This window comes from Borostomias antarcticus (genome assembly GCF_949987555.1).
Source record: "Borostomias antarcticus genome assembly, chromosome: 21".
NCBI lineage: Eukaryota > Metazoa > Chordata > Actinopteri > Stomiiformes > Stomiidae > Borostomias > Borostomias antarcticus.
In genome coordinates, this window is record NC_140254.1 from 17,760,529 (window position 1) to 17,774,190 (window position 13,662).

Genomic DNA, 13,662 nt, shown 5'->3' on the forward strand with positions numbered 1-13,662 from the left:
CACTGCTTGATGTCTACTTCATGTGTAAAAATCTTCTACCCTTGTAGTGTGGGTATTTCTTTTAATCTAATACACAATAAAAAAAAACCCACTGGGATTTCAATTATAAAGATTTGATCGAGAGCAGACTTTGAGTGTGGCTGACAGTCTCTGCGAAAACATTACAGTAGTATTTCATACAGGTATTCTGTTTAATGATATCCATGTATGACGAATGTGCAATATGTAAAATAAAATCTCACCTTTGGTTGTGTTTCTTTCTGGATAAACAAAATCATCGTTCATATAGATATCCTCCTCTTCCATAGTTGAGCTGTTTGAGATTGAGATGAGGACTACTTAGTGAGAAAGGAAGTGTCAAACCCTGAACCATGAACACGATATCACTATCATATCTGCTCTGTAGTCAGCGTGTTTTAAAGCTTGATTCTAGTTCCACTAGACTAGAGCAGGGGTGCCGTGACAAATTTTTGTCACACCTTCTTGTTCTGGTTGATCTGGGTGGGCTTGTCACTGAAACGGGAAGTGTCAAATCCTGCATCAGCTCAGTGACAGGAAATCCCTTGCCTCTATCTGGCCCCAGGCACACTCACGCACACACAGACACAAACCTGTGTTTGTCATACCTCTCCCATGATGCTCTTAGCCTTTCTTGCTCTGAAAATGTAATTTAATGTAATTTATTGCTCTATAAATGTTCTTAGCTGTTAGACAAATATATTCCAGGAGCTTGCTCCAGGTTGCCTGTTTTAATATCTGTGTTGCTTTTATGGCTCTGTGTGCTACTAACCCTGTTCTGCTTCCCCTCTCCCTAGTGCCTCTCTCTCTCCTATCTTCTAACCAGGTCCAGTGGATGCCCCACTGTCACCAGCAGACCTCCCGGAGTCCGATAGATACCCCTGTGTCTGCTGTGGATGTCATAGCATTTAGTTAACACACACACACACACACACAGACATGTCTATCCTATGATGTGTTTAGCCTCTCTTACTCTGAAAATGTAATTTAATGTAATTTATTGCTTTATAAATGTTCTTAGCCGGTAGACAAACATACTCCTGGAGCTTGCTCGATCGCCTTGTTGAGAGGGGTCAGGGAAGAATTTTTACAGCTCACTTATCTGGCCCCCAGGTGATACTGTTTTTTTGCTTCCCTCTGGAATATGTCGGGGTGGGTCGTATGCCCACCTCCCTTGTTCTCTGTAAAGCGCATTGTGTTGCCTCTGGGTATGAAATGCGCTATACAAATAAAGCTTTGATTGATTGAGTAGCCTACCACTTCTCCATAAAAACATCTGCTCACAGACTTTTTATTTGTCTTATATTTGTCCATAGACCTGTTACACACAGTGGATTCATACAAGAAAAATATATTCAGACAGTTTATATACCATGTTATGATCTCATAGACTGACAAAACATTGACATGATAGTGTTTCTGATTCTATTGCACATGTTGTGTCATAGATCACAGTAGGTCTACACGTACTGTAAGTGCAGTGGCTATTGAACCCTGGAGTTCCTACTCTCCACCACTAGAGGGCAGCTATAACCATGGTTTTGTGGGACACATTTTGTTTCTGTGCCGGTGAGTCTGTGGTGAAATACCACTCATATTTATGAGTCCTCCATAAAGCTGTGATGGATGAAGTGAATTCCAATGATAAATGCTGACAGATGGTACATATATAGGTACAGAGCGTTACCTGACTGCCTGCCTGACCCGAATTCAGACAATGGCAACACCTTGTCTCAATGGGTTCCCCTGGATAAATATAAAATAGATAAAATAAAAATACATAATAGAGCCCATTGTAAGATACTATACCTACAGCTTGAGAAATAGAATTAACCAAGAATGGTTGAATTCATGAGTGTGCGTCTACACCCAAGGTTCACTATAATTATGAGCACCGGCTCGCGGGCCATCAGTTCCTCACGCCTCTTCTCCATACAAGAGGCCCTGAGAGGAGACATACATTAGTCATTCAGCAGATGCTTTCATCCAAAGCGACTAACAATAATTGCATTTAAAAGCATTTAATTGCATTTAAAAGCCAGTGTACTACTACTTGCCAGAACTCAGTGCATCTCCTTTCTAAAACAAGTGTTTAAGAGCATAATGTAGGGCTGAGGGAAAAGTGCAAGAATAGCAATCTAAAATACAATAGGTGCTTAAGAGGGAGGATCGTTGTAGTACTTCTTGAAGAGATGAGTTTTGAGCCTGCGATGAAAGATGGGCAGCGACTCTGCTGTCCTGACATCAGTGGGCAGTTCATTCCACCACTGCGGGGCCAGGACAGAGAAGAGCCGTGACCGTGTCGATCGACCGCAGGGGCCTCGGAGTGACGGGGCAACCAGTCGCCCCGAGGTAGCAGAGCGTAGTGGTTGGGAGGGGGTATAGGGTTTGACCATGGCCTGGTGGTAGGAGGGGGCTGTTCCTTTCATTGCCCTGTAGGCTAGCCGTGGAACTCAGGCGAGACGTGGAAGTCAAGTCCCCAACGGTGTAGCCTACAGTGAAGGAACAGAGACAACAGATATTTGGCCTACTGTATGTGTGGGCTATATGGTTATCCTAACTGCAGGATAGGCCTATCATGGCAGCCAAACCAGTTTCCTTAATTAAAGCATTCTATTTCCAAAAACGAAGCTAATTTGAATGTGCGAAAACCTATAACCACATGGCTATCAGATTAGATCTCGGCTATTAGCTGAGAAGGTGATTGGTTGCAACCTGCCTTCACTCCAGGACCTGCAAGATGCCAAGGCCCTGAAGCGGGCCAGGAAGATTGTGGCCGACCCCTCCCACCCTGGCCACAGTCTCTTCGTTCCACTCCCCTCCCAGCAGGAGGCTGCGGTCCATCAGGACCAAGACCTCACGCCATAGAGACAGCTTCTTCCCCACGGCCACCAGCCTCATCAACTACCTCCCCATCGACCCCCCCACGACCCCTCCTGAAAGATCTGCACCACTGAATGTCGCACACACACTGTACACCCAGTCACATTACACATGACACTTTGCACACTCACTGTATATACATGGTAAATGGACTGAACTTACTGTATAGAGCTTTTATCCATAGCGCTTTACAATGAATGCCTCTCGTTCACCCATTCACGCACACATACACACACCAGTGGCGGCAGCAGCCGTGCAAGCTGCTAGCCTGCTCATTGGGAGCGATTTGGAGTTCAGTGTCTTTGCCCAAGGACTTCGATATGTCAGGAGTTGCCAGGATTCGAACCGCCGACCCTACGATCATTGGACGACCCGCTCTACCTCCTGAGCTACACTGACTGCAACGATCGTCCGATTCATTTTATATACTGTTTTTTTTGTTTGTTTTTTTATCTTATTTTGCATTCGTATTTTGTATTTGCTCTTTACACTGTCCTGTCTTTGCACTGTCCTGTCTCGTCCCTGCACCCTGGCCAATGTTGTCTCCGTGTTATGCACCATGACCAAAGCAAAATTCCAAGTACGTTAAAAAACTACAAGGCAATAAAGGAATTCTGATTCTGATTTGAACGGGAGCTGTCCAGTCTATCCGGTGCTGAAACCACAGAACGAGGCTATTGGGCTCTATGAAGGAGAGGAAATAGGGCAGTTGAGAGAGAGCGACGGTCTGGAGTGAAACGCACCCCAATGGTTGAACACCCAAGCAGCACACCTGAACGTAATCAACCTGTTTGGGCTTCAGCCACTGATAAACTCGGGTCGGGCCAGGCGTAGGTCATTTTACCACATACAGTTCACGGAAAAGCGACCATCAAACCTTCAAACCGCCCGCTGTGTGTGTGTCTCTCTCATCATGGCCGAGCCGCGGAGAGTCCAGCTGACCACTATTTCAGGCAACGTCCCTCTCCCCCCCGCCGCACCTAAACCAGCTTTGATCGCCAAGCCCGCGATACCGACCGTGGAACGAGGGGAAAGTGGGGAACGTGGGGAACGAGGGGAACGAGGGGAACGTGGGGAACGAGGGGAACGAGGGGAAAGTGGCCACACCGGCGCCGCTGCGCCCACACCGACCGTCCGCTTCCACATCCCGCTGTTCGAACCAGACGAGCGACGGTGTTCGGAGTTCTGGTATCCCGAGCTTCTATCCAACAAACAGGTCGGGATTGAGATCACACAGGCCTATATTTCTGTTAACGAGAGGGTTCACTAAAGTAGAACCGTCCATTTGTAACAGAAGCGCCTTTTTAAAAAACGATCCAAAATTCCCTTTCGGGTCAAATGTAACGTTAGGTTCCAAAAAAGAATCTGGACTTGAATGGGTTCTATGTGGAACATTTCTTACCGTGGGTTCCGCTACTGATGCAAATGGTTCTACATATCAATCTCGTTTTAGAATATTCTATATGGAGGTCATTGTTCAATTATTTTACTTTTGTTTCTTTTAAATCTGTTCTCACTGTGTTTAAATTATTTATTTTACCCATCTCTTTTAATGTAGAGCACTATCTGCTACATTGACTTGTATGAATGGTGCTATATAACTAAAATGACATTGCCATTGTGTAACGTGTATTTAGAGTGTTCCAGAAAGGGAGCCAGGTCTGCCAGGCTGCTTGGCAGAGGAGGATGGAGACGAGAAGGAGCTGGAGGCCATAGCCAGGAAGTTTGAGGAGAAATATGTGAGTTAGTTTTGCACTGAGCACTCACTGCATTCTAACGTTTGAATAATGTCATGTTGATTGCCGGAGCCTGTTTGAATACTCTTAAATGCATCCTTCCTTGAAGTAATCTCTGATACAATTAGTGAAAATAGCCCAGCCGGGAGCTCATGTACATATCCATTACCTATCCAGTTATATAAGATCAGGTTCTACAAGGAAGAAGCAGTATTCAGATACTCAAGCCTAACTCTCCCTCCCTCTCTCTCTCTCTCTCTCTCTCTCTCTCTCGCTCTCTCTCTTTCTCTCTTTCTGTCTCTCTCTTTCTCTGTCTCTTCTGTCTCTCTCTTTCTGTCTCCCTCCCTCTCTCTCTCTCCCTCTCTCTCTCTCTCTCTCTCTCTCTCTCCTCCTCCCTCCCCCTTCCCCTCTGCAGGGTGATGGTGGTAAGAAAAAGAGAGACCGTATTCAGGATTTGGTTGATATTGGCCACGGCTACGACGATGAAGACTCCTTCATTGACAACTCTGAGGCGGTGGGTTTGACCAATCAGATCCTGGATTACTAACACCTGCTCCACATGCTCCATATCTCACTGTTGTGTTCTATTTATTGGATGATTGATGTAGATGAGGATGATATTGATAGACTGCTAGCCTACAGATAGTAAATTGCCAGTTTGGGAACCTTTAAATGTGGACTGGAATGAGGAACTGATTGGTGCTGATAAGATACTATAAGGACAAGCAATGACAAGTATTCCAATGTACCTGTACTTGTTACATAATGGCAAATAAACTTTTTATTTTATTGTATTCTATTCTAAACCCCCAAATCTCCCCCTGGTGGCCGCTGTCCAGTATGACGAGTTCGTGCCCTCCTCCCTCACCACCCAGCACGGCGGCTTCTACGTGAACTCTGGAACGCTTCAGTTCCGCCAAAACTCGGACACCGACACGGACAACGACTTCACCACCGAGATGACCGCGCCAAAGTCTGCCAAGGAGGGTAGACTGTCCCTAAAAGTAGGTAGAACGTCTCCATTTGAGTATGTACTTCCTTTTGACGTTTCTATTAGTTAAAACTACAATTTAGACGTGAAAACTACTGATGTGTTAGTTTGTTTGTTTGTTTGGTTGTTGTTTGTGTTACCCTTTCAGAAGAGAAAGCTGAAGGAAGGAGGAGAGGAGAAGCCGAGGGAGAAGAAAAAGAGGAGAGAAGAGGAGAGCGGGCAGGTGAAGAGGAGAGAGGAGGTGAGAGAGGAGCAGAACGGGCAGAAGCCCTCAGAGGAGTCGCACACGGGGTGAGGAAGAGAGACTGGCGCAATATTCTACTACTCTTTCAAAAACTGTCCTCTTTTTTAATGCTCCCTCTTTCGTTCTCCATCGGTGTTACTCCTGGCAGTGGAGGGGAGGAAAAGGTGATGATGACGATGAAGAAGAAGAAGCAGCCAGCTGGACCCCTGAGCGTCACAGACATGCTCAGAAAGTTCCGGAAGCAAAAGGAGAGAGAGCGACTGAGGAGAGAGAACGAGCAGACGCGGAGGGAGGCGGCGGCGGGCGGCGAGAGGTCAGGCCACACCCCGGGGGTGGGGCTGTCCATCGGCGGCGACCTGCTCAGAACGCCGCTGGGCCCCGCGGACGCAGCCGGCGGAGGTCTGGGATTGGCCGATCCCCTGCTCAGCCTGATCGACTTGACCAATGACAACGCGCTGCTGCAGGCGGCGGGCACGGTCGACTTCCTGGAGGATCTGGACTCGCTGTTGGACGCCACAGCGGAGGACCCTCCGAGACAGGAAGTGACTCCCGACCCCTCGACACAAGTCCAGGGTCACGCCCCCAAACTGCCGACCCAGAGCCAGACGGAACCGGTCACTCTACCAAAGACGAAGTGCCTTCGTATGGCTATTTCCCAGAACCAGGCCCAGAACCAGGCCCAGCTTCAGACCTCTGCTCTGACCGTCTCAGAAGCTGATTTCCAGCCGTACCAGACCACCCTCCCTTCAGCTGGACCAGTAGCTAAGACCCACCCCCAGGCCCCGCCTCCATCCGTGCCCCAGCCCCTACCTGAGGGTCTCCCCCCGGCCCTGGGGAGGAGCATCGCCCACCTCGCCCTGGTGAGGTGACACTATATAGAACCGTCGATTGGTTGGACTGATGTTAATTGGTTGATTGATTGTAATTGGGAGGTTGACTGATTTCTCCCAGGCAGCCCAAGGCTTTGTGGGGGAGCACAAGGTGAAGTTCTTCACCCCTGAGATCAACAACATCTTACTGGAGTAAGAACCAGCACACCAACCTCCATGATGCATTACATTACAGTCATTTAGTAGACACTCATCCAAAGCGACTTATAATAATTGCATTTAACGTTGGTAGTCGGTGTACTACTACTACTCACAAGTGTGTCTCCTTTCTAAACAAGTGACTAATAAAGGAGACACACTTGTGAGTTCTGGTGTGTAGTAGTGCACTGACTACCTACGTTAAATGCAATTATTATAAGTTGCTTTGGATAACAGCGTCTGCTAAATGACTAATGTAATTCTTTTTTTCACCAAGTTTCTGCTGCTGAAGGCGATTGACCGTGTGTGTGTGTGTGTGTGGCTCTGTCTCTGCTGTCATACATGGCAGAGACGCTGCTACTTGTACCCTTGAAAGATGTGTGAAAAAGAAAGTTATGCTGCTGGTCCATGAGTTGAGATTGTACTGACTGACTGCACCTTTTAGTATTTGTGTCCCTGTATGTAATTTTCTAATTAATAGTTAAAGTATATGTGTGTGTGTGTGTGTGTGTGTGTGTGTGTGTGTGTGTGTGTGTGTGTGTGTGTGTGTGTGTGTGTGTGTGTGTGTGTGTGTGTGTGTGTGTGTGTGTGTGTGTGTGTGTGTGTGTGTGCGTAGTGTGGAGCTGCAGAGCCGTGATCTGGGGGTGCAGGTGCGTTCCAAGGTCTACACACACCTGGCGTCCATCCTGCCCTGCAGCAGAGACACACTCCTCAAACGCGCCAAGAAGCTGCTGCACGCGCAGGTGTGTGTGTGTGTGTGTGTGTGTGTGTGTGAGGTGCTGTAACTGTGTGTTTGTGTGAGTGAGATGTAGTAACTGTGTGTGTGCGCATCCAGGAGGAGCCCTTGCAGAAGCTGAGCGAGGCCATCACCAGGGCCATGCCCGAGCAGATCTCCCGTTACCACGACGACTGCCAGGCCCATGCCCAGGCCAGGGTTGCCAAGTAGGTCGCCAGTGGCAACCATTACTGCTGTAATACACAACAACATAAGTGTTTTCAACTCGCAAGGAAAGAGTCCCTTAAGTCTAAACATCTCTCCATCCATCTGTCCGTCCGTCCAGGGTGGCGGAGGAGGAGAGAGAGAGGGAACAGAGGGAGGAGGAGAAGGAGAGGGAGCAGAACGGTGGTGGAACGGAGGAAGAGGGGGAAGAGGAAGAGAGGAAGAGCGGGAAACGAGTGTGGGGTCCTCGGAAGACCTTCAGATGGAACGACGAGATCAGGTCAGAACACACACACACACACACACCTGCATATCACACACACACACCTGCATATCACACACCTGCTTATCACACACACCTCTGCATAACACACAGGCATACACCTGCATATCACACACACACACGCCTGCATATCACACACACTCACGCCTGCATATCACACACACACGCCTGCATATCACACACACACGCCTGCATATCACACACAAACACACGCACACACAGCTCTACTTACTGTACATCATTAATGTATATTATACCACCAATGTATGTGCATGTAAGAGTATTGTGTACATCCTAGAAGCTTACTTATTAAAGCATTATGGAATGAGAAGCAGTGGGATGTCATGGATATCGCCACGGCTAGCGGGAGTGGTCAGGCACGACGCGCAGCGGTGTGCCGTTACACCCCGCTAGCCGTGGCGATATCCGTGACATCCCACGGCTTCGAGTTCCATGATGCTTTTATACAACGGTTGCCCCATTTATCTGTCAATATTTCAAAAAGAAAGACAATACGAACTTTAAAATGTATTTTTAATGGAACTATTAATTTGCGGATACTTCCGCTGAAAAAGGGAACGTTGCCAGGCAACGACAATGCTACAGCAGATCATTGTAAACATTGATCTGGACGCTGCCACGGCTACTAATAAGAGATGGATTGATATTAAAAGATGTGCGAACATTCCATTTTAGCGTGGGGATATCGTGGTTATCGCCACGGCTGGAATGCAAACTGACCAATAGAGACAATGGACCGGATCTATACCGTTGTATAAATCCAAGGTAAGACCCCTGTATTTTGAAAATGCAGACCTAAATAAAGAATTGAAATGTGTGTGTCCAGGGAGTGCCTGTACTGGGTGGTGCGGGGCAAGATCGAAAGCTACCAGCTGGACAGAGAAAGAGACCAGAATCAGATCCAGAACCAGAGGATGGAGGAACACCTCAAGACCTTCCTCAACGACCAGGTGAAACCGCTCTGGCCCAAAGGATGGATGCAGCCCAGGTATGTGTGCGCGCGCACATACACACACACACACACACACACACACACACACTCTCTGGTCTAGTACTGATGGTCTTGTTGTTGTCAGGGTGCTGTTGAAGGAGAGCAGGAGGGTCCTCAATGAGGGTTCTAACACGTGAGTAGAATCATCTCTCTCTCTCTCTCTCTCTCTCTCTCTCTCTCTCTCTCTCTCTCTCTCTCTCTCTCTCACGCCTCTCAGAACTGGACCCAAAGAGCATCATGTCCAGGTAGTAGTGATGTGAGAGGTGTTTGTTTTCTCCTCTCAGTGTGAAGAGGAAGGTGAAGACAGAGGGAAGACGGTCCTCCCTTGTTGGAGCCCCAACTCCTCCAGACACCTCCACCAGGCCTGTGGATCCCCAGGCTTTCCCAGGACCTCTTGCCCCAAACGGAGCCCCTCTCCTGGGCTCTGGTGTTGGCCCGGCAGCGGGTCCCCTGGGTCTGGATGCCTCCCTTAACGAGGGCGCCTCCCCCGTGTTCGTGGACACCCCGCCCGGAGCAGTGTGGGTCGAGGTGGCGGCGGCAGAGCCACGCCCCTCTCTGTGTGTCCTGGTGGAGCAGGCCCTGGCCAGGGACAGGCTCATTGAAAAGAAGCTCCTGGCGGCGGTGACCTCCGACCTCTTGCCCCAGCAGAGGGGGCGGGGCTTGGGTCTGCTCAGCCCACCCCCCCCTCCGCCCCCGCCCCAGTCCAGCCCGGTGCTCCCCCACTTCCTGCACGGCCTGACGCATGGTGAGTAATGCTAGACATGGGAGAGGATGTGTTCAGTACTAATAACTTCTGATGATTCTGACCCCAATATCAATGTGATCAATAACTGTGTGTGTGTGCGTGTGCGTGTGTGTGTGTTCTCCCACCAGATGGAAGCCTAGTCCTGGGAGATGGTTCAAGCTCCCAGAGGAAACTCTACTGATCCAAAGGGAACTTCCGGAGTAGAATTTCCAGAACACACCTCGTGGTGAGACACCTGTGCGAGGAGGGTGAGAGGTGGAGGAGGAAAGCACGTTGGGTTTCTTTTTGGAGACGTGTGTGTGAAATGTGACTTGAGAGTAATTAATTTCTGATGAATTCAAGTGATTAAATAAAGATTTATTTTAATTGCAGAAATTGAGAGTAATTAATTTCTGATTAAAGGTGCTCTGTTCGATTTACTGCACTTTCGGTAAAAAAAAAGAAGAAAGATCCAATATATGCAATAAATAGGTCCAGGGAAGTCATGACTATCTGTACAGAAAATATAGCCAATGGTGTAGTACCTGTGGAGCAAATGCAGAATTTCTTTTTATTATGAGCGAAGCCGGCCCGGCGCTGAGCCCCACCCCCTGAATGGCACCATATATAAGAGGGGGGCAGCGTCATCTTGATTGATGTTTGAGACATGGATGTTGGGAATAGGCCTATATACTGTAGCTAACATTAGCTGAACATGGCTGAGAGAAGTTACAGTCCGGGAACAAAGATACCACGGTCTTTGGCTAAAAAAAGTCAGACAAAAGAAGATCACGTACACAAATCAATATTGGGCTGGCTTTTACTATCTGGAGAGAGGTTGGAGCTACTTTGGGCATCAAAAGCGAATCAGAGCTCGCCTTTCTTCTCCTTGACGCGTAAGTAGCTAAATTCAGGCTCGTAAGCAACATTAGCCAGCCCTAGTCCCCCTAAAATGTTAGCTACCATGTATTTCTGTATTATACCGATTAACATGGTGTGGGCATACACTAACATGCATGGATACAGTTCCTGCAAGCTAGATGTAACTAGCTACCAAACGTTTGCTCCCACTCAGGCTAGTGGAAACTACAGGAAACTACAGGTTTTTAAAACGGGCCTTAAAACCCTTTTCTTCCGGCAGGCCTTCCCTTGAGCCTTTTTTTAGCGGCCCATCTTTGTTTTAGTCCCCTTTTAATTTTAATTTCTTTTTTTCTATTATGTTATTTTATCTCGTCATCCATTTTCTTTTAGCCTAGATTAGTCACCTTAATAGCTTTTATTTGTGGCATTTGTTTTTTTTTTGTTTTTTTTTTATCTGTAAAGCACTTTGAGATCTGTCTTGGCAAATGAGAAGCGCTATATAAATCCAATTTATTATTATTATTATTATTATTATTATTATTATTAACTACAATATAGGCATGACTTTCATATTATTATACAAGAAACACTTAGGCCTACAATATATTGGCTATTGTAACGTTACTAGGCCTACTCAGCTTTTTCAAAGTGTCCCACCTTGGTCAGAGAAGGATACGAGGAATTTGCTTTAGAGGAGAATAAAAGACATATAGCCTTAGTAACGGTGCCCATACTCAGAACCATATAATAGCCTAGATATAGGCTACATCTTGCATGCCTAGTGTAGATGACTTAGGTATATCACTTGACATTCACACTCCTCGAAATCTGACCGGTACATTCCTTCTCCGGGAGGCTGGTGAAGTGAAACATTGCTCGCCTCATAATCTGACTGTGAAACCGTGGTGATTCAAAGGAGTTAGGAATTTATCAATAACAGGAAACTACAGTATAGGCATGACTGTTTCATATTATAAAAGAAACACAGAAAAACAATCGCTACTGTAAAATTGACGTAACGCTCCATGGTCTCATTATAGATCGCCTGCTAGCATAGCCTATTGACAAACCTGGAGTTGCAAATTTCATAACATTTACCCCCACATTATCCGAATATGTGATGGTGAATAGGCTATACAGTACATTACAGTAAGAATTTAACTAACGTTAGAGAGCGTTGGCAACATATCTAGCAAATTTTGCCATAACGTTAGGTGTCAAGAGTAAGCTAGGAATTAGCTTTGAATTAGAATAATTAGCTTATTACTACAAAGACTAAGTCACGCTGTAAATGATAGTCTAGATGTATATCTTACATGCCTGAAGTAGGCTACTGTAAAGTTACTTACGTTGTCCCGACATGATTCTCAAAATGTACTGTTGAATTATTTCAACTGACTAGCGAAGAATATCTGATACGCTGCGCCACTGCCCCATCTAGTGGCCGAAAAAAGAAAAGAGAAATCGAACTGAGCACCTTTAAAGAGGTGCTCCAGTCAAAATCTGATTTTCTGGGGTTTGCATGGTATTTGTACTATTTACTTATTTACAAACTTATTTTTTTGTTGCTGTATAACATTACTGTAGCTTTTTTCTTTTAAACAACGTAGGTCTGTAAACCTAAAGAATAACAGAAAAATAATATAGCCTACAGGGCTTAATTAAAACTTAACCTAACTTCACCAGTATCTAGGTAAACTAGCCGTTTCTGACAATACGATTGGTTTTGGATCGCTTTGGATCACTTTTCATGAAATAAGTCGCCAGGGGGGTCTGGAAAGTGGCTAAGGACCCATTCATAGTCAGTAGCCATGGTTACCAAACTGTCAATCATATTGACTGGAAGTTCTCTTGACACGCCCACAAAACGAGGTGAACTCGCAGAGGGGGAAATTTGAGCATATTAAAAGCAGTATTATAGTAGCCTACTTAAAAATGACTGAATAACAAAATTGATGAGCATATTCCGTTCTGTCACCTAAAGATAACTGGCATGTGTCATGTTCAACCACTTTATTCCCCCTTTAATTCAAGTGATTAAATACTTATTTTAATTGTAAATGTGACTATCAAAGACTCTCTTGTCTTCGCCCGTCTTTCACTGTTATTAATTAGCATCGTTTCACTTCCGTAATGCTGCACCACGGAAACCCTGACTGTGACTGACGGGAGGGTACCGCGAACAGGCGCAACGGTCCCCTTGGTCGGTTCTGACGTCACATCAGGCCGGTTGGGCGAGTTGGAATGCTCCTCGAGAAGGATGGAGCGTTCTGCACCCTGGGCTCTGAACCAGGCACGCGCTTTTCCGGTTGGAGGATCTCTGAGTCGCGCTGAAGTCCTGCGGAGTCCACACGCGTGCGCACGCACACAGGTCGCCGTAGACAGACTTTCTTCAATGTGGCCGTTACCGCTTTGGTAAGACATTTCTGTCTGCATATATAGCATAATATAAGGATATTCGAAACACATACTAGGCTATTGACGAGAATCAGTCGTGTTCTTGATCTTGGCTGTAACCTGTTGCTGCGCACACACGCCTGCCCTGAACTGCCCAGACTTTGGATGTCTTTCTCTTCTCTACCTTTTCTCCGTTGTTTTCATGTCGACGAGCACCCCGATAATTATTAAAATGTGTTTTTCTCTTTTTTCTTTCCTTTATTGTCTTATTTGCTGTTTAATGTTGTATTTTGTTGTTTAGTGCATAGCCTACTCTACAGCACTTTGGTCAACCACGATTGTTTTTAAATGTGCTTTATAAATAAAGTTTGAGTAGTCCAATGAAGTCACCGCAACCGAATGTGTACGCTTTGAAGTGGTAGTAGACTCATTCATAAGCGAATAGCTGTTAACGTTTCAGCTAGACGGTCCAGACCTTTCACTGAAGTCAGCAGCTGTTTGGTGAATGGCGTGGTGGTACAATGAATAGCCCAGTCGTGAACCGG